Source organism: Petaurus breviceps, unplaced genomic scaffold (genome assembly GCF_028583685.1).
Source record: "Petaurus breviceps papuanus isolate PSGF00001 unplaced genomic scaffold, PetGlider_PUasm1.0 91133, whole genome shotgun sequence".
NCBI lineage: Eukaryota > Metazoa > Chordata > Mammalia > Diprotodontia > Petauridae > Petaurus > Petaurus breviceps.
The window spans coordinates 84,554,837-84,576,007 of record NW_027187419.1 but is presented as its reverse complement, the minus strand read 5'-3'; the positions used below and the strand labels follow the sequence as shown (position 1 = coordinate 84,576,007).

The 21,171-nt window shown below is 40.5% G+C and overlaps 1 long non-coding RNA gene across 1 annotated transcript in view; it reads right to left on the bottom strand.

The window, feature by feature from the left end:
• LOC138155485 (uncharacterized) overlaps positions 1-17,925 on the bottom strand; it is a 130,871-nt gene extending 112,946 nt beyond the window's left edge. Inside the window, exon 1 of the long non-coding RNA XR_011166845.1 lies at positions 17,713-17,925. This is a non-coding gene — a long non-coding RNA (uncharacterized lncRNA). The remainder of the gene's footprint in view (positions 1-17,712) is intronic.
• Positions 17,926-21,171: the final 3,246 nt, after the last annotated feature.

Below are 21,171 nucleotides of genomic sequence, written 5' to 3'. Positions count from 1 at the left end.
ACACACACACACACACACACACACACACACACACACACACACACACACACACACCTCTAAACCATGTTCCCAGTGAGTAGGGAAAAAATTTTTAATTCACAAACTTCACCATTGCACCTTTATTTCTTTCAAGAGACTACTCCTTTTTTCTGGATCTTCATCTTCCAGTTCTAAATACTATAAGCCTGTCATCTTCTACAAATTACTTTTTAGGATGCCCACTTTTAAAGTTTATACAAGTGCAAATCTATAGGCTAGCCTTTTTCTGGCCCATAAATGCTCCCACTGCTAAGTGCCTGAGGCAAAAGTATGAATAATCTCTCCTATAAAAAAGTCCTCCCAATTAAATTATTAAATCAAATCCATCACCTTTAACTGACCTAGCAATGAAAAATTATATTGGAGAAAATGATCGATTTAAATCTCATCAAAGTTGTTGAATACTTAAGAAAATCTGGCCTTGAAGCAACAGAAAAAAAAATATATTGCAAAAGTTTCCAAAACTTCTAAAGAAAATAAGACTCCCCACTGTCTACCTCCAAGTCATAAAAATTGTTGACTTCACAGTAACACACAAGCCAAAACATCAAACACTTTTTTTTGAAGGCCTTCCTTGTGTTACTTAACCATTTCCAGATCCTCTCCTAAAATCTAAATTTATCACAAACCAATAAGTGAAATTAAAGAACGAAACAACTTTTATCAAAGATTTTCTTACACAGTCTTCTTACTGGAAGTATAACACTATCCTCTGTCCATAGAGAAGAGAAAAAAGGTCAAATGACTTAAGCCTTTTTCAAGACTTCAATAAAAAAACCTCTTTGGATAGGTTTCATGATAGGTCTGGCCTTGTGCTAAATTCTACTCTCCAGCTAAAAGTTTCCAGTGTGGTACCTAGTTTACTCAAGGCAACTTATGCCATATCCCATCTTGTAATTTTAGCTTTCAAAATACTCCTGCTCAAAAGCAGCAAATCCAACATTAGGATGCTTTCATAGGTAAATGTGCAAAATCAAATAGTAGCTCGTTTACAAAAAATCTTTAGTCTTATAGTGTTTTATTTTTTATTAATGTCTTTTGTTTTTACACAAATATCATACATACCCTGCTTCCCCTATCCAGTTAAATCTTCCTAAGGACCAAGGAAAAACAGTTAATCGAAAACTCTGATAACGTATATACCTCCGTGTCCCAGTAGGTCCCACTTCTCTGTAGAAGTATGGTTCATTATCTCTTATATGCAGTCATTATTGGTTTTTCAGTTATTTAGAGTTCAGCTTTTTTAGAATGATCACTTCATTCACATGTTATAATCAGTTTTGCTATTTTTTATGTAGTATTTTTTTCGGAATGGGAATAATTTTTTTTTGGTGAAAAATATCACTAATCAGAGTTGGAAGTCACTGTATTCATCAAGCACCCTGATTTTCAATCTTTTCCATCCTGTAAGACCCTGCGACATCTGTTTCCTCTTTAATGCCCTATACTTGTCAACCCTCAATTATCCACACCAGTGAAGGGGAGGTATTGGTGCAAATAATTGAAGTTAAGGAATAATCTGCCCAGCTGGGCTGGACCTATAGCAGACACTTTGTCCCTACTCTGCTGTAACGGAATGATCATCTCTTTAGGGTTACAGCATAGCTCAGCTCAAATCGATCAATTTGAAATCAAATCTTCTTTTTAAGCACCCACTATATAGAAGAGCTCCACTAAGCACCTGGGGATACAAAAATCAAAAAAGAAACAGTCCTTGCCTAGAGAACCTTACCTTTTATGGAGGAGCTCAATAGTTCTTATTTCTAAAGGTCAAGTTTCACCTCAACAATAATAAACCCTTCCCTACTCCCTCAGGCTCACAAGGATTACTACCTCATTTTAATTTATATTGTTGATAAGGCTGGGAGGAACAATGGAAAGAACAAAGGATGTGGAGCTGGAGGACCTAGATTCTAATTCTGGTTCGGCATTATTACCTGCAACACCTCAGGAGGGTTATTTCAAGTTTATTTTCCTTATTTTTCTCCTATTGAAAAGGATAGGGCAACTAGATGGTGCAAGGGATAGAGTACCAGGCCTAGAGAGTCAAGTTCAAATCTAGCTTCACTCGATTACTGGCTGTGTGACCCTGGGAAAGTCACTTAACCCTGTCTGCCTCAGATTCCTCATCTGTAAAAATGAGGCAAACCACTCCAGTATCTTTGCCAAGAAAACCTCAAATGGGGTCATGAACAGTCTGAACATGCCTAGAAAACAACTGAACAACAAATGTAAAAGGATGGGATTAAACTAGAATACCTTTAAAGACCCTCCAAGCTCTAAATTTATGATTCTATTATACCCATTTGGCACTTACCACATCACATACTTGTGGCATTTGTTGTCAGTCAATAAACATGTATTAAAAGCATACTGTGTACCAGGCACTGTGCTAAGCACTAAAGACACACAAAAAAAGGTAAAATTTAGCCCCTGATTTCAAGAAGCTCATAATCTAATGGAGGAGACAATAAGCAAATAAATCTATAAAATAAATGAAGGAATGAATGACAAATATGTACAAATATGCTGCATACAAGATAGGCAATAATCAATAGGCAGAAGGCTATAGAATTAAGAAGGTTGGAAATGCTTCCTGTAGAAGATGTGATTTGGGGAGCTACTGGAGAGGGGAGGTGACACGGTTAGAACTTGACGTTAGGAAAATCCCTTTAGTGGCTAAATGGAGGGTGGGAAGGGGCTTGAGGCAGGCAGACCCACTAGCAGGCTATGGGAATTACCTCCAGGAGTGAGGTGATGAGGGCCTGCCTCACAGTAGCGTCAGTGTTAGAGGAGAGAAAGGGTCGTATTGGAGAGATGTTGCAGAGGTGAAATCTATGGGACTTGGCAACAGATTGGATGGTGGGGTGAGAGAATGAGGAATCCAGGATGACTTCTAGATGGGGAGCCTGGGAAACTAGGAGAATGGCAATACCCTCGGAGGCAGAAAGTTGGGGAAGGAGGGGAATGAGATCTATTTTGGACATGTTGAATTTAAAAAGTCAACTGGAGATGTGAGATTGGAGGTCAAAAGAGAGGTTGGGACAGGACAGGTAAATTTAAGAATAGTCAGCATTAAATCCATGGGAGATGATGAGATCACCAAGTAGTACAGAGGGAGAAAAACGAGAGAGTCCAGGACAGAACCATGTGAGAAACATTCAGCTGTTACCTTTCAAACTACCTATGTTCCCTTGTATAACCAACTAGACAGAAAACTCTTTGTGGGAAAGGACTATGTCTCATTCTCATACCTTAAGTTCAAATATGGTCTCAGATACTTACTAGATGTGTGACCCTGGGCAAGTCATTTAAACCTGTTTGCCTCAGTTTCCTTAAATGTAAAATGGGAACAGTAACAGCACTTACCTTGCAGGTTTGTTGTGAGGATCAAATGAAATATTTGTAAAAGCACTTAGCACAATGCCTGGCACGTATTAAGAAATACATATATATATACATATATATATACAGTTAATGCCTTCCCTTTCTGTTTTTGTACACACACATAACCCCGCCCCCCCCATACTGTCTAGTCCAACACTGAGTACCAAGCAAGTACTCAATGACTGCTGAAGGAATTAAATTCCCATTTTATGCACTCTGTCTTGGAGCTGAGGAGATTTTAGGGGGAGAAGAATATAATTTAGCAGATTTTTTCAACAGCACAGCAATTTTTACAAAAATATGGGCCACATTTAGAAACTCTGGTTAATAATGCCTACTTCACAAATCTTAAATGTTTGATTACTATTAACAAAAGATTTTGGCAGGGAGAGAAAATTTGGAACTCAAAAACCTGTGGAACTGAATGTTATAAACTAATAGTAAATAAATTAAAAAATTAATTTTTTAAATTCTGTTTTAGAAAAGCAGTTTGTTTTTTGTTTTTTTTCTGAAGGACTTGATGATGACCTCACATAACAGAAAACAGCATATGCTCTTATCACATCAGCTTGTGTGTTATACTTTTCGGATTCAAAACCACAAAATTTCAGTGTTGGTAGTTCAGAAGCCATGCAGTCCAAACCCATAATGAAAACAATGCCTTTTATATACATTATACTGACAAATGGCCATCCCCACAGCCTCTACATTAAGACAAGAAATGAATGCAAGCTGTTCTGCATTTGAACAGCAATAATTATTAGGATTCTCCCCCCATCAGTCCTAAATCTCACTCATCTTACTTCTCCCTTCTGGAACCAGGCAGCACAAACCCAATTCCCCTTTTCCTGAAAACAGAATACAGCAATCATGACTCTCCTCCCTCCCCCACCTTCTACAGGTACAGCTGTCTACACATTATTTAGCCTCCAGTCTTTTCATCCAAAAAAATGAGGGGATTGGACTAAATCAGCTTAAACTTCTTTTGGTGTCGTGCTCTGGTAGTCTGGTGAAGCCTGCAGGCTCCTCAAAATAATGTTAATAAATGCATAAAAAATAACATACAAAGGAAACCAATTCTTTTGAAATTACAGTTAATTGCATAATGATCAACTCTGATAGATTAGGCTCTTCTCAGCAAAGCAATGATCTAAGATAATTCCCAAAGACTCATGATGGAAAATGCTATTCACATCCAGAAAAAGAACTATGGAGTCTGAGTGCAGATAGCAGCAGGCTGTTTTCTTCTTTTTTTTCATACCTTTTCCCTTTTGTTCTGATTCTTCTTTCACAAGATGACTAATACAGAAATATGTTTAATATGACTATACATGTACAGCCTACATCAGAGTGCTTGTGCAAGGGGGAGGAAAGGAAGGGGGAAAAAATTTAGAATTCAAAATCTTATGAAAGTGAATGCTGAAAACTAAAAATAAAATAAATTAATTTTTAAAAAGAAATTACAGTTAAGAAAAGCTAGATGTTCCCTGAAGTCTCTTCTAAATCTATCATCTACCACTCACCCTCTGAGTCTTCTCTTCTCTTCTATACGTCCCTAGTTCCTTCTGCTAATCTTCCCAAGATCACATTAGTTTTCTTGGTTTTTAGATCACAATGTTCCATTCATAATGAACTTGCAGCCCACCAAAAAAAAAAAAAGGCATCTTTTTTCAAATGAACGCCATCTAGCCATACCTTCCAATCTTGTACTTGCAAAGAATACTGCTTGAATTCAGTTGTAAAACTTCACATTTATTCCTATTAATCTTAACAGAATTGGTCCAATGTTCTGGCCTCTCAAGATTGTTTTAAGTCATGATTCAACTGGTATAACACAGTTCCTCCTGGCTCTGAGCCACCTGTAAATCAGATACGCTTGCCATATATACATTTATCCAAGTCATTGATAAAATTGTTAAAAGAGCCCTGAAACACTCTTTGGTTGACGCTAGACCAAAAACAACTCTTTGGGCCCAGCCACCGACTACTTTTAATACCTTCCACTCCTTCTACACCAAATTCAAAAGTGAAATGTGTATATATATATGCTATATGGTTAAAGCAGGGAGACTAAACTTGAATATTCTAGTACTAGTCAAACCTTGGAGAGCAGCAAGAAAAGCCACCAGGGGGAGGTTATAGCTGTAGAAAATATACTCCTGGGGCTCGACTAGGTGGTGCAGTGAATAGAGCACCGGCCCTGGAATCAGGAGGACCCGAGTTCAAATCTGGCGTCCGACACTTAACAATGTCTAGCCATGTGACCTTGGGCAACTCAACCCCAATTGCCCTGCCTCCCCCCCTCCAAAAAGCAAAAAAAAAAAAAAATACACACACACTCCTATTATGACAGTCTGCAGATTTTAAGAAACCTGTTCATGTCTCCAAATGGAAGGGGAAAAAAATCTACAGTTACCTGTACTTTGAATCATGTTAAAGTAGCCTAAAGTTGGTTCTCACCTACGAGCAAGTAGAAGGGCAGCAACTTTGAAAATGGGTCTGTCCTCCAAGAAAAGTAACCAATGAGTAATTTTGTTTTGCTTATGTTATTATGTTAATAAGAATTAAAATTTATATAGTAATTTAAGGTTTACAAATCATTTAGGTTCATATTTTAATTTAAGACTTATATACAAGACAGAGCAGAAAGTCAACCTCACAGTCATAATGATCTGGCTTTAAGTCTAATCTTCAACACATATGGGTTTTGTAATTCCTGGGCAAGTCACTTAAAGTCTTTATGTCCCAGAGTTAATTAAGAGAGGTTTTTGGTTTCAGGACTCCTTTACACTCAAAAAATTACTGAGAACCCACCCACAAAGAACTTTTGCTTATGAGGGTGACATCAATCAATACATGTTGCTTGTTCATTTGTTTCAGTTGTACCAACTCTTCATGACCCCATTTGGGGTTTTCTTGGCAAAGGTATGTAATGGAAATGTAAATTTTAAAGATCTTCCCTGCCCCTAGGCTAATGTGCACCTGAAGCCTGGGGTGGGAGGCTTGTTTTTCAGTAGATACTTCTTGATTGGCCAGTGAGTCAATAAGGTTGTTACATTCTCTGAGCCAGGAGAAGGCTATATAAGCCCTGATGTGTAGCTTTGTTTTTGGGACTCACTTTGAGAAGTGTTTTGTGATTTGATCTGAATTCTGGGAAGCCGTTGTTGAGAGTCCCCCGGCTTTGAAAAACCCAGAATGTGGAAACCCAGATGTTGACTGGGTATGGATGTAATGGTTGGACAGTTTGGAAATCTGTCTACTTGATGTTTCTGTCTTGATAATTATACCTGTATACTTTGAGGTTCAGGGTGCTGACCTTTTCTCCTGAACAAGGTAAACGATATATGTCTGACTGATTAAAGTAAGCTTGTTAACCCATTTTGAGTTGCTTTCCTTTAACAAAGCAGATCCAAGAACCTGTGGTAGCTGCAAACCCTGAGGACGCTTGGGGTGCTTGCTGCTACAAGGTATTAGAGTAGTCTGCCATTTCCTTCTCCAGCTCATTTTACAGATGAGGAAACTGAGGCAAACAGGGATCCAGGGTCACACAACTACTAAGTGTCTGAAGCTGGTTTTGAACTCAAGGAGATGAATCTTCCTGACTCCAGGCCTGGCATTCTATCTACTGTGCCACCTAGCTGCCCCAATCAACCAATATATACCATATTAGAAATTAAAATGTCTTAGTATTATTATGAAAATAATTTTGACTTCAAGGTTCCCCTGAAAAGGTCTCAAGGACCCCCAGGGGTCATCCAACCACACTACAAGAACTACTGATCTACAATAATAAAATGCCTAACCAGTTGCAAGCCTTCATTGGTAAAGGAATTTTCTTTACCTGGAGCTCCCTACTGTACTAAAATCATAGGTCTGATTTTAAAAATACAAAAAAAAATCCTAAGAGATAAACACTACAACTATAATTACTACTTATCCCCATTTTACAGATATAAAAACCAAGGCTCAGGTCATTTGAATGACATGACCATAGTCAAGTATCAGAGGCAGAGTTTTAAACCCATTTTTTACCTTATTTCAAGTTCAATGTTCTTTCCACTACAAGAGGACAAGACAGTTATGATGTTTCTTTATACTTCAGGGTGAGGATACACCATGGGATCTGACAGTGAAGCTGACCAGTACCTCCAAAGTACCCAACTATAGTATCCAGCCCTTCATAACCAAAGGAAAAAGGCCCCAGTCTTTCCAACCGCTATGTGTCACAATACTATTCTTGCATAAACACTATCTACATCCACCTCTCTTTCTATATGTCATTGGAGTGCCAGCATCAATGCCCTCTATCTGTCTCAAATGTAAACCCCCAAGGGACAGGCAACCATACCCTTGGCTCATCTCCATAGAGCTTTTCTTAAAGTGTATAGTACAGTCAGTGGGTGCTCAATAAACATTAATAATTGATGGTGCTAATACCAACTATAAAGCACTCCAGGCTAGCTGTCACCTTGCATTCTGGGAACAAATGCAGAACCAGATACTCCCTGCAGTGATGACTCTAAATAGCAGAGTCATGGGTGTTGCAGCAACCTACATCAAGGCTTTAGCTATAAGAGCTCCTCTCAGCCCAGGGATGGAGGGAGTGGCTCCTTCCATGCCAAAGCTAGCTGGGATCTGTCAATGTATTCTGTTGGAATATATGGATTTATTGAGAAGTAAGGCCAGAAAGGATGGGTGTTAGTGGTTAGTGTTAAGATACATGAGAGAAAGGGGGTCAGGGAATGAGAAAAGAGCCTTCAACAAACCATTTCTTAAAAGTCATAGAAGAAAATAGAGGGAAGTTGAGAAGGGGAAACAGAAAAGCAGAGCAGTTTTGTTACTACTGCATTATACATTTTTTTAAAAATAACTTCAGGGGGGCGGTTGGGTGGTGCAGTGAGTAAAGCGCTGGACCAGGAGTAAGGAGGACCTGAGTTCGGTTCCAGCCTCAGACACTTAACACCCACACAAAAAAAACTAGCCGTTTAACCTTGGGCAAGTTACTTAACCCCAATTGCTCTCCAAAAAAAAAAATGACTTTAAAGTTCTCAGCTCCATTTGCAATACTCGTTCTTTGTATATTGAAATGTTCATGTCTGATGCTTTTTGTTAAGTTCATAATTTTTTTTTAAAAAGAAACAACTTAAAAAGACTGTTGGGGAAGAAGACCCCAAATGAGTAAGGCACAGAAATAATCCCCCAACTGAAGGGGCTAGCCCAGGGGTAGGGAGTCCAAACTGGACTGTCAACGGGCCAAACCTGAGGACCTAGAGAGCCACATGTGGTTTTGAGGCAGCAGATTCCTCATCCCTGGGCTAGACTGAATTTCCCATATTCAGTGTTACTATCCACCAGTATCTAACTAGACGGAACCCTCGACATAGCATTTTCATCATTTTTTAAGTAACTATTTTTTTGGAGGAAAGTGAAACAAAAAAAATGTTAATCCAAGTTACTAAAAGTAGATTAGTCCTAGAGCAGTCTCTGCCTACACACAATAGTAACAACTGCTTTAACTGACCACCTGCTAATCAGTAGATTCCACTGGCAAGATCAATGAAAGGGATTTTTTTTTTTAATTACTTCTGTACTTCCCAGTAATAAGCCTTTGGCTAACTTAACTGAAACAGTCAGACTCTATTCTAGGCTAATGTAAATTTACAATCCATGTTAAACACCTCAATAACAAAGTAGAAGGATCAAATTTCAATCCAAAGGACTTCACACAAAGTAATTTCACACACAAATAGACTTCATTTCCCTAAAATGACCATATAGGTAAAGGGAAAAGTCAAAGATATGAATAGGCAGTTCTCAAAAAAAGCTATCCAAGCTATCACCAGTCATATAAAAAAATGCTCCAAATCACTGAGAATATAGAAAATTAAAATGACTCTTGAGGTTCCAACCTTAACCATTAGGTTGGTAAAAATTTCAAAAAAGGGAAATGACACAACACTGGAGGGGCTATGAGGAAACAGGTACACTCTGATGCACTACTGGTGGACCTGTGAACTGGTCCAGCCATTCTTTAAAGCAATTTGAAATTCTGCTCACAAATTCACTACACACCTTGTGACTCAGCTATACCTTTCAAGAAATCAAAGGAACCATATGTACAAAAATATTTCTAGAGGCTGGTTATGCAGAGGCAAAGCACTGCAAGTTAAGAGAGTGTCAGTCCACTGGAGAAAGGCTAAACAAATAACAATATATGAATATAACTAAATACCACTATGCTCTGAGAAATGACAAAAGGGATGAATACAGAAAAACTTGTAAAGATATCTATGATCTGATGCAAAGTAAATAGAGCAGAACAGGGAGGACAATGTATACAATAAGGAATACATTAACAACATGGTAAACACAAATAACTTTGAAAGACTTAAAAAATACAATCAACACACTAAGCAAAAAGGATTCCAAAGGACTAATGCTATTCACCTCCTGACAGAAAAAAAGATGGGTTCAAGATGTCTTTTTCAGCCACAGACAACAGTGGGAATGAATTTGTTTTGCTTGATTATTCATATTTGTATATGAATTCATATTTGTATATGAAACAAGGATTTCATTTTTCTTTTTCTTTTAAATTGGGAGGCAGAGTGAAAGGAAGGGGGAAAAAATGCTTGTTAACTGAAAAAGAATAAAATAAATTAGGGAGCATAAGACAAACCTCCTGGTACAGCTAACTACTGATAATTCCAGAGCCTTGGTAAGAGAGGGAGAAGATATCTAAAAGTAAGAAGAAAGAACAGTTATCATAGTATAATGTAAAGACTAAGCCTACTAGAATAATGGGTGCTACTCCTAATTCTAAAAATATCTAGCTTTCAAAGCTTGAAAAATCATTTCATCTTTCTGGGTGTCATTTTCTTTAGCTGTAAAATGAGACAGTTGGGCACAAAGGAATTAGCACTGGAGGAAAAACAGTGCCTTGGAATGAGGTCTTGACATGGAGTCTGAGAACCTGAGTTCAAATTCCTGCTCCTGTTTCCTTTCAAAGTCCTGGGTCTCAATTTCTGTATCTGCAAAATGTACTAAACTTCTCTGAGGTCCCTCCTAGCTCTATAATTCTGGGATCTGGATTAAGAACATGATCTCTTAACCCCACTACTCACAATGATTTAACTGATGTGGGGAAGGGGCATGAGACATGCTGAATAACCCCGGGAATTGTGGCTGAGGGTAACTTCACCCACAGCTACAGCTAGGCACATTTCACCTTAAAAATCTCCCCCATCCTAATGGTCAAATATGTGGGTGGAAATTCTTCCCCTTGTTTCGTGAGGGGCACTACTCCTCAGCCCAAAGCTCAACAAAGAAGGCAAAATCTTCCCCCTGAAATCCCCATAATAGCCAATCCCACCAGAGTTAAAATTCTTCATGTTTCTGCAAACCCTTCAACTTCATATACTTCTCCAACACTTTATGAAAGTCAAAAAGAATTTTGCTGATGTTCAGTCATTTCAGTCACGTCCAACTCTTCCCGACCCATTTAGGGCTTTCTTGGCAAAGATACCGGAGTGGTTTGCCACTTCCTTCTCCAGATCATTTTACAGATGAGGAAACTGAGGCAAACAGGGTGAAGTGACTTGCCCAGGGTCATACATTTAGTAAGTGTCTGAGGCTGGATTTGAACTCAGGTCTTTCTGACTCCAGGTCTTGTGCTCTAACTGAAATGTCCAAAATGAAGAATACAACTACTCTAATTTGTCCCCTCTAGCATCCTAATAATAACAATGACATTTAACACTTTAAACATAAGATCACTGATGTAGGCTTGGAAGCAATCTTAGAAGTCATACAGACCAATGTTGTCTCTCTTTTTTTTTATTCAGAGGAAGAAATGAAGCTGAAAGAGGTAAGTAGGGAGTGGAAAGGGCAATGGCTCTAAACTCAAAAGACCTGAGTTCAAATGTCAGCCCTGCAACTAACTTACTACTTGTGTTACTTTGGGCAAGTCATTTTAACTCAATGAAAATTATTAAGTGCCTACTGTGAGCCAGGCATTGTGCTAAAGAAGCAGTAACTTACTGGGCTTTGATTTCCTTCTCTATAATAAAAAAAAAAAAGAGGATATGGCATAGATGGCTCTTCCAGCTCAGCTCTCCATCAAGGATATAATAAGGCCTATCTTTTTGTGGTGGCAAAGAACTGGAAACTAAAGGGGCACTCCCCGTCTGGGTTAGGGAGGAACAAATTATGGCCTATGAATATAATATGAATATCACAGTGCCATGAGAAATGAAGGAAACAGATCCTGAGAAAACTGGGAAGAGCTGTATGAACTGCTTCAAGTACAGTAATCAGAACCAAGAGTGTAATTCATACAAAGCACCGTTAAAAAAAAAAAAGACAACAAAAACTCTGATGAAGCCCACCATCTACCTCCTCAAAGTGAAAGGGAATAATAATCTGTAGATGTGCCAGGCACTGGCACTATATTAAGCATTTTCCAAATATTATTTCACTGGATCCTCACAACAAGCCTGGCAGGTAGGTGCTTTTATGTTAATATCTCTATTTTGCAGTTGAGGAAACTGAGGCAAACAGAAGTTAAGTGACTTACCGGGAATCACCCATCTCCTAAGTGTCTGGAATTAAATTTGAACTCAGGTCATCTTCCTGTCTCCAGACCGAAAATTCTATCCACTGAACCATGTAGTTGACCCATTTGCACTGAATATGCAGAATGAGACACACATTTTTGAACACAGCCAATGAGGGATTTTGTTTCATCTGACTATATGTATCTGTCACAAGGGTTTTGCCCTTCCTTTTTTTCTCCCAGAGGAGTAAGAAGGTGAGACAGAAAATAAATGCTTCATTAATGGAAAAAAATAAAATTTAATTTAAAAAAGAATATAAAGCCTAAGTCTTTAATAGATTAAGGCTAATAAAAAAGATCAGTGAACTAGATGGTCTCTAGAGTTCCTTCTAGCTTTGAATCTATGATCCTAAGATTGGATGAAGTCAATGATTTACCCAAGGTTACACAGTGATTAAATGCTACAACCAATGACTTTAAATTCAAGGCCTTTTCCTACTGAAACCAGCTAAATCTGGAAGGTTTACAAATCACTTTCTCCAATGACCCTATTAAGTAAGCAATGCAAGTGTTATTATCCCCATTTTACAGATGAGGAAATGGGAGGCTTAAGGAGGTTAACCGACTTGCCCAGAGGTCACAAACCTATTATGGTATTCACCAGAGCCCAGGCAGTCACTGCTAGCTTCATAAAGTCCTCAAGCATTTTTTTAAAAGCATTCTATACTATTTATTCAATACCACCCCAACACAACAAGAGGGCCTTCAGGTTTGATAGGAGCTTCCTCATTTTCTCCTAGTCAACAGGTATTTTTTTCAGCAGCCAGAATAAGTATGCAACAATATCGTCACTTTAAAACAGGATTTCATCTGAAAATTTCAAATTTATTAAATAAGAAACCCTCTTGGGAGTGCAGGAGATAGACAGTGTTCAGACCGAAGGCGGCCTAAAGCTTAGCACATAACTTCATTTTAGGACCTTTTAAAAAAATCCATAAGTACTTCAAGATGAGTGTCAAACTGCACTTAAGGCCCCTTAAAGTTCATAAATAGACTAGTAGACTGCAGCAAAATCATTTGGGGATGGCATGCCAGCAGAAAAATGGGTCACCAGCTACTTGTCACTTCTCTATCATTAGTCCAATGGCATAAAAGAAAGATTTAACAAGGCCAGGGCTCCAGAAGCAGACTTATCCAGACATCAGTAAGCAGTGCACAGGAAAGATAATACAGAAAGAGGATATTCATCCAGCCTTTGCAATTAGGCTCAAAGATACCAAGATGAAAGGCAAAAAAATGTGGATTTTTTTTCTTTTTTCTTTTTTATATTTTTAAGCAATCGGGGTTAAGTAACTTGCTCAAGGTTACATGGCCAGTTATTTCTGGGTGTGGTGCTAAATGTCTGAGCCCGGGATTTGATCTCCAGGTCGTCCCAACACTGGAGCCGGTACTCTTACTCGCTGAGCCACCTGGCCGCCTCCGGATTTTTTTTTTCTTAAAGGAGGTATGGGATTGGAGAAATGATTATCTTAGGAATGTTGCCTAAGTTACAATGATGGATGGATGAATAGATGGAAGGAAGGAAGGAAGGAAGGAAGGAAGGAAGGAAGGAAGGAAGGGAGGGAGGGAGAAAAGGAGGGAAGGAGGGAGGGAGAAATGGGGAAAAGAAAAAGAGAAGAAAGAAAAGGAAGAGAGAGAGAAAAAAGGAAGGAAGGTGGTCAAATATATAATTATTAGTTCTAGACAGATGATTTTGTGATATGTGGTCAGAAAGTTGATTTTTTTTTGAGGGGGGGAAGGCAGGGCAATTGGGGTTAAGTCACTTGCCCAAGGTCACCCAGCTGGTAAGTGTTAAATGTCTGAGGTCTAATTTGAACTCAGGTCCTCTTGACTCCATGACCAGTGCTCTATTCACTGCATCAACTAGCTGCCCCTAGAAAGTGGATTTCTAAAACTCCTCTTAAGAGAAAGTTTTTCTTGAATTTTGCTCTGGTTTTTAATTCCTGATGAAGCACAGCTGTCAACTCCTGTTCTCTTAAGAGAACCACTCCAAATGTAAATAAAAATATGCTATGGGAAACTGTCACAGATTAGCCTCAGTCTGCCCAGTTCTCAGGTTTTGGCCTACTCTCACTGGAACACTATACAATTCAGATCAAAGATCTGGAAAGCACCTTCTAGCCCTAGTGGTCAGACATCTAGCCACATTTTACAGATAAGGAAACTAAGGCATAGAAAAGTTAAAGAGATTAAGGTGCCTAAGGGCTAAAAGAAAATTGGCAGCAAAGCCTGGATCAGAATGTAGGCACTCATAACTCGAAATCTGTTCCACTATAATTACAGCTCATTTTATATAGCTCTTGACGATTTACAAAGTCCTTTTCACAAAACTATACTATGGGGTGAGATATGACCCATATTTTACAGATATGGATACTGAGGCTCAGAGTAATTAAATGATTTGCTCAAGCTTACTTACAGTTTCTCTGGAGGATGGATCACTTCATTCTTTGTAATCACAGAGGCCAAGCTCAGTTCCTGGCAAACACTAGGTACTCAATAAATGCTTGTTTTCAGTAGAAGATGCTAGGTGATATTAAGTATAGAAAATTCCATTTTCACCTTTCTTCTAATAGAATTTTGGGACTAGGAAGAGACTTTAGGCTGTAAGAGATGTCAGAGTTCATGTCGCCTCAATCCTCTCTTTTGACAGATGAAAATGAGGCACAAAACAGTTAAAAGACTTCCCTAACCAGTTTTTTTTCCTGAACATCATCATCCAGGCCAACTCTTTCATTCACAGTAAAGAGCCAGAGAGAAGTGAATTGACTTTCCTCCAAGGTCATACAAACAGTTCTGGTCATATGGGCCTTTTGGTACCTTTCTTAATTAGGAAAAGGATGGGGAAGGAGCTGCTTCTTACTAGTTTTACAGGTGGAAAAAAAAATCTGGGAACAAAACCAGCACTACTCGCCTAATTAAAAAAACAAACAAACAGCCTTGAACTAGCTCTTGCATTCACAAATTTACCCCCTTTAACTTCTCAATTAAATTGAACTTTGGAAAGGTTAAAAAAAATTTTTTTAAAGCTACTCTCTAAGACCTTTAAAGTCCATTTGTAACCCAGACAAAACCTTAACAATTGAATTAGAAATGTATAATGGAAACATTGACATAACATTAACCTCCGGCTATGCTAGCAGGCATAATTATACTATGGAGTACAGCTCTCTCTTTACAAGGATGCAAGTTTCAGTGCTTCCCTGGGAGAAGTAGTATTAATCAGTAACACTTTATTCAGAAGAGGACGTTGCACAAAAATGAACAATTTAATCAAGATTACTTCACTGTCCTTAAAATTATGCCCTCAGATCACCAGTATCACAAAGCTGAAATGGCACCAAATAAATGAGTGTGGTTAGACCAACAAAATGTTCCTTCCCTACAGGCTGTTATGGGAAGCTGAGCAAGGCTGGCTATGAAAAAAGCTATGTTTGTGTTGTACAAGAGATAGAAATAATAATCTGGACATTCTAGGGTTTAACCAAACCAGAGAAAGCAGGAAATCTACCACTTCCAACTACTAGCAAAAGTAAGTTTGTTGCACCACATCTGCAAGGCCAGGTCACTTAAAGAGAAACTTTATTTCTGGACTTTCCTGACTTCACTACAAGTCAATGACACTATTTCCCATCCTTTATTGTCAAATCACAGGAGTCAGGAAACCCTGGAATGGGATCACTTGGCAGGTGAGTAACTGGACCCACACTGGGCGGAAACACTGAAGGATGTCAGATACCATATTTATTTCCTTTACTTCTGAATACTTTTAATTTTAAAACCACCAGGATATATTTACAAAAGCACTCTGGCTGACACCCACCAAGCATTCTGGCTCACACAGAAACTCTGCACAGAAATCAACATACTCCGTGTAATCTCCTTGCAAGGCTCATGAGTAAAATATTCAAAATACTACAATGAACACCTCTCAGCCACTCATAAATTCTTTCATTCCCAGCGATCAAAAAAGGCAGCTGTTAAAGGCCAAAAATCTCCTGACTTTTCCAGTAGCTGGGCTGACAGTACTCTGCCAGATGGGGAAGCCTTTACTTACTCCTGCCTCTGTAACTAGTCCTATGCACCCCTCCCCCCTTGCGTTATAGTGCCACCCTGGCAAACACAGGGATGATACAGGAAAAGAAAAGCCAAGACACAAACATCCCTCTTTCCTAGGGCACCCTTCTTCCCCACTAGCCCACTGAAAGAGAAAACCAGTACACAAGCCTTATTTAGTGACAAGGGCCAATTCCTAAATCTTCGAAGGTTTTAAATTGGGCACCTCCTTTCAGCTGGGGAGTCTGGGGCATATCCAGAGCAAAACTGACTGCTGTGTCCTCCAATTTTCAACTAAAGGTAATGGGGCGTTCTGTGTCAGTCAAGTTCAGGATTAAAGGGAACTAACTGGCCAAAGACCTATTTTCTGCTCTCAAAGTTAAGAAATTTGGAGTTTGCAGATAACCTCCAATGACATCATTCCGGGTACAGCCATTTATGCTAAGTATCAACAAAGGTGAGAGTGGAGGTGGTTGAACACGGTTAGGTTCACGGCGTGTCTTGCCATCCCTAGCAGTTCTTCTACTTGGCTATCAACCACCATATTTCCGGGCAGAAACCTAGCACGATAAAACAAGTAAACTTTTAAAGAGAGTTGAAAAGACTTTTTTTTTTGTTCTACAGAGAGCACCCAACGCTCAGGGTTTCTTTTCTAGACTTAAATTGTGGAATGCCCCATCCCTGGGAAACTGCCCCTGCCTAGACCCCGAGGTCAACACCCTTAATCTCCCCAAGAGATGATTTACACTGACATTAAATTAAGAAAAGAAATGCATTTTCCCGACAGTGAAGCAACAGACCAACTCAACACAATTCTTTTCCTTAATCTAAGCCAAACCATCCTTATCCTACATAGTACAAAGGAAAAAAGGGAGGGGGGAAGAGAGTAGTTGGGAGGAGGGGAGATGGGGCACGGGAGAGATGTCGTATCGTTTCTTTAAAAGTTGGAGACTTTCTACGGGGAATGTAACTTACGTGACCATCTATCTCCCTTCAACACTTGCCCCTACAGCTCAGAGACCCTGCCACTCTCATTGCCAACGCCCCTGCGCGCCTTCCTTCCCGCAATCTAGCGGTGCTAGGTACCCTTTTCCTCCCACCTCCTCTTACAGCCTCCTCCCCACCACCTTCCCCCGACCCAGGTACCAGGCGCAGCCCAGGCCCTTGCCAAGCCTAGGGGCAACAGAACTGGACGGAGGAAAAAGAACCCAGAGCATGGGGCGGGTAAAAATGGCCTGAGGAGAGTGACCCCAAACTTCTACAGCCCCAGGGCCATTCTCACCAGCCCAGCAGCTGGCCTAGCACGACGGGGCGGGGCAGGGCAGGGCTTGGGGGGGGGGGGGGAGAAGCAAGAGAAGGGAAAAGGGCGGACTAGCTGCTCAGACCTGAGGCCCCGCGGAGCGCCCAACATGTCCGAGCCTATTCCCCGGCAGCTGGGAACTGGGGGTGTACAGGGAAAGGGGGGTGCGGCGGAAGAAACTTTCCCACGCCCATCCTTCCTTCCACCCTGCACATAGCGCGTGCTGATGCCCACACCCCGGGAATTAAAAAAAAAATCACCCTAAGAAGCCAGTCCCGTCCCTGCTCCCCACGCTCCCCGGACTGAGCCAAGTTACCTGCCGCTGGGAAAGTTTCCAGCTCCTCCGGGGCGCTCGCTCCCCAAGGCGCACGGCTCAGAGGTCCCGGCGTGCGCGCCCAGCTCCGCAGCGTCGCGCCCAGCGCAGCGCCCAGCCCTGCCCCGCAACGCCCCGGCCGTCCCCCGCCGCCTCTGCCCCGCTGCTGCTGGGGCTGCTACCACTGCTCCTCCTCCTCCTCCTCCACCCGCTCCCGGGGCTGCTACTGCCAGGCGGCTGCTCCGAGCCGGGTCTCCCCGCCTAGCAGGGCCAACACCGGGGCCTCATTGGCAGCGCTAATCCCCGCCCTTGCGCGTTTTCCCGAAGGCACCTTCCTCCATCCCCTCCTCCCGCCCCGCTCCCCCAGCCTCCTTCTCCCCTCCTCCTCCTTCCCCCCCTCTCCGTGTCTATTTGCAGAAGGGACCGGCTGGGGCGCTGCGGGAGCAGCGCTAAATTGACGCTGCGCGCGTTGCCCTTTCTCCCCCACCTCCTCTAATCCTTGCTCTCCAGTCACCCGCAGACTCAGAGTCCTGGTTTAAGGAAAGGAGTTTGTCAGTATAGGTCTGAGCTTTCCCTAGGAATGGGAGTGAGGGTGGAATAGGCAAGGGGGTGATCTTGTCTTCCTTCCTCTTTCAAATCAATACAGGGATCCGGCGGCTCTCTACTCTCCCCCACCATCACCCCCACCCCCGGTCTGGCTGCCTTTTGGAAACAACCGAGGAAAACATATGGGAGCAATTAGAAGAGCAGAAGTTTTTGGTTGTTGGGGGGTGGGGGGAGGGAACTTTTTTTTTTTTTTGCCCGTGCCTGCTCGTTTCCTCTGCTCGTTGGCTTAGTTCTTCCTTTCCCCTGGCAAAAGGCTGTGGCTGGGGGTGACTTCACTGAGGCGGTGCAAGGGTCCGGTCGGCAAGATCACTTCCCTGCTGTTCAACCTCTACAGAAACAATGCAGAGCACGCAGATAACGAGGTGGCTGCCTGTCTCCTGCAGTTCCGTTCCCTTGGGAATGACCGAAGGGGGCCGTCCCCCCAAGTGCATCTGTGTCGAATGCACTCGTTGACTATTAACACTACAGGATATAGGAATTTGAAGTTTTTAAGACATTATTATTTTGGATTGTAACTGTAAATCAAATAACTGGGGACTCAAAATGTGTTCACCTGTGAAGAAGAAAGTAGGACAAGATTTAGAGACAGCTACCCAGAGTTCGAATGCCAGCTCTGCATGTAGTTGTCTTGAGTAAACCACGTAACTTCTCACCTGTGGAACAAGGAGTTGGGACTGGATGACCTCTGAGTTCCCTTCCTTTTCTAAATCGATTTTTCCTAGACTTAGTGAATAAGGAGCAGGCCTCTTAGTCAGGAAGACCTGTCCTGCCTGTGACACATGCGGGCTTGGTGACCCTGATCAAATCTCGTAACTTTTCAATAGCCCAGGCACTCTGTGATTAAACATTGCAAGAAAGATGCTGATCTGCATTGGTAGATGTGGGAGTTCCCCACACTAATAAAATCACAGATCTGGGCCTCCAAAAAAAATTTTTTTTTTAAAGAGGGTGGAGGGATTCCTGCAAAGACTGAGTCAAAACTATGCCTATTTATTCTCCAGCTTGTGAAAGTACAAGATTCCTTAGACCCAACACTCATTTTTAAGACAATAACACCTACCCGTGCTCTCAATCTCGCACGTGGTGTTGTCTCCACTCTCCAAATGCTCCATATGGCCCTGACCTGCGCACCCTCAATGAATTGCGCCTATCAGTGTTTCAGAAGGAATTTTGCGTGCTTTGCCTCATGGGGAATATATATATACACACAGAAGTTGCTATAAACTGGTTTACAGGCAACCCATAACCTAGTCTGTGACACATTCTCTTTTCAAGACAACTATATTTTAAACGAGTTCCCCATAAAATTTGTCTCCTCACACAGTACTTATCAGGATAAAGATAAAGCAGAAAGTATCTCCACGTTTAAAGACTTCAGTAAAAAGATGCCCTGATAGGCAACTCTGTCAGTATAACAGCAGTACAGAAACTTGGTGAATTTTCACTTTAACGTTTTATATAATAATTTAGTTTTTACCAAATTAATGTTTGAGCTATAAACTCATCCAAACAAAAAAATGTTGCTGAAGACACCCTTTGTCCTACTTCATAAGTCACATTACTGAAACCCATAGTATAATTCATTCTCTTTTAACTTACACTAAGATGGAAGAGGGAGGTCTTGTGAATGTTATTTTAAGATATTTTAAATGCATGAAAGTTATCAAATTACCATTAACAGGAGTGAGTAGGCAAGGCATCAAAGGGAGAACAGGAGAATATAAACAAAAGAGACCCTCCTACCTGATTCTAATAAATGTGTAATATTAAGAGGTAAAAAAAAAAAAAAGTAGTTATAGTAATAAAGCCAAGGCAACAGACTGGCTGGCTCATCTCCCAGTACAAATTAACATATAGCAGGTCAAATTTATTCTTTGCATTACTTTTTTTTTACTTCCCATATTCTCCAAGCTCTGTCTTCAAATATATGCAATAAAAATTTTATTTAATCACACTTTGGAGAGGCAGGTAGGTGGTAAAGTGGATTGAGTGCCCCAGCCTGGAGTTAGGAAAACGCTGAGTTCAAAGTCAACCTCAGACACTAGCCGTGTGACCCTGGGCAAGTCACTTAACCCTATTTGCCTCGGTGTCCACATCTGTATAATGAACTGGAAAAAGAAATGGCACAGCACTCTAGTATCTCTGCCTAGAAAACCCCAAATGGGATCAGTAGTAATGGGGCACAATTGAACAACAATGTGATTTGAGGTTGAATTTAATGAAGTTCCCTGATAACTAAAAACTGATAGAAATCTATAGATTTATCAATTACCATTCATTCCTTTAAGCTATTTCTTTAGTGGCTTAATTTCATTTAAGTTCCTTTAGAGCACTGATATAAATTAACATTTTAAGCAGTTTTTAACATTTTAAGCAGTCATATGGCTAGCAATCTGAAATTTGTACACGGAGGAGCCCTGTCTCTTCTTCTTCCTGCAATGTTTATGTAATTCAATATATACATGTTATACTATACAATTTAATCTCCAGTTTTAAACAGTTAACATTACATATAGCTACGTCACAGAGAGAACATCAAAACAACTGTTGTTGGGGTGGAAAGAACATATAGTTTAAACAAAAAAAAAGAATGAAAAAAACACAATATAAAGTAATTATTTAAAATTGCTGGTTAAAATTTTTTCCACAAAAATCAATGTTATAAAGAAAACATTGGAACATTTTTTAGCTTTCTATGTGAATGAATGAATATATGAAATGATAGGCAAGGAAGATCTCATTTCAGATCCTACCCCTGAAACAAGTTATGTGACAATAAGCAAGTAAGCCTCAGATTTGTCTTCTCAGGGTTAGAAATTGGTTGTGGTCTGCTTAATACTTAGTATTACCACAGGA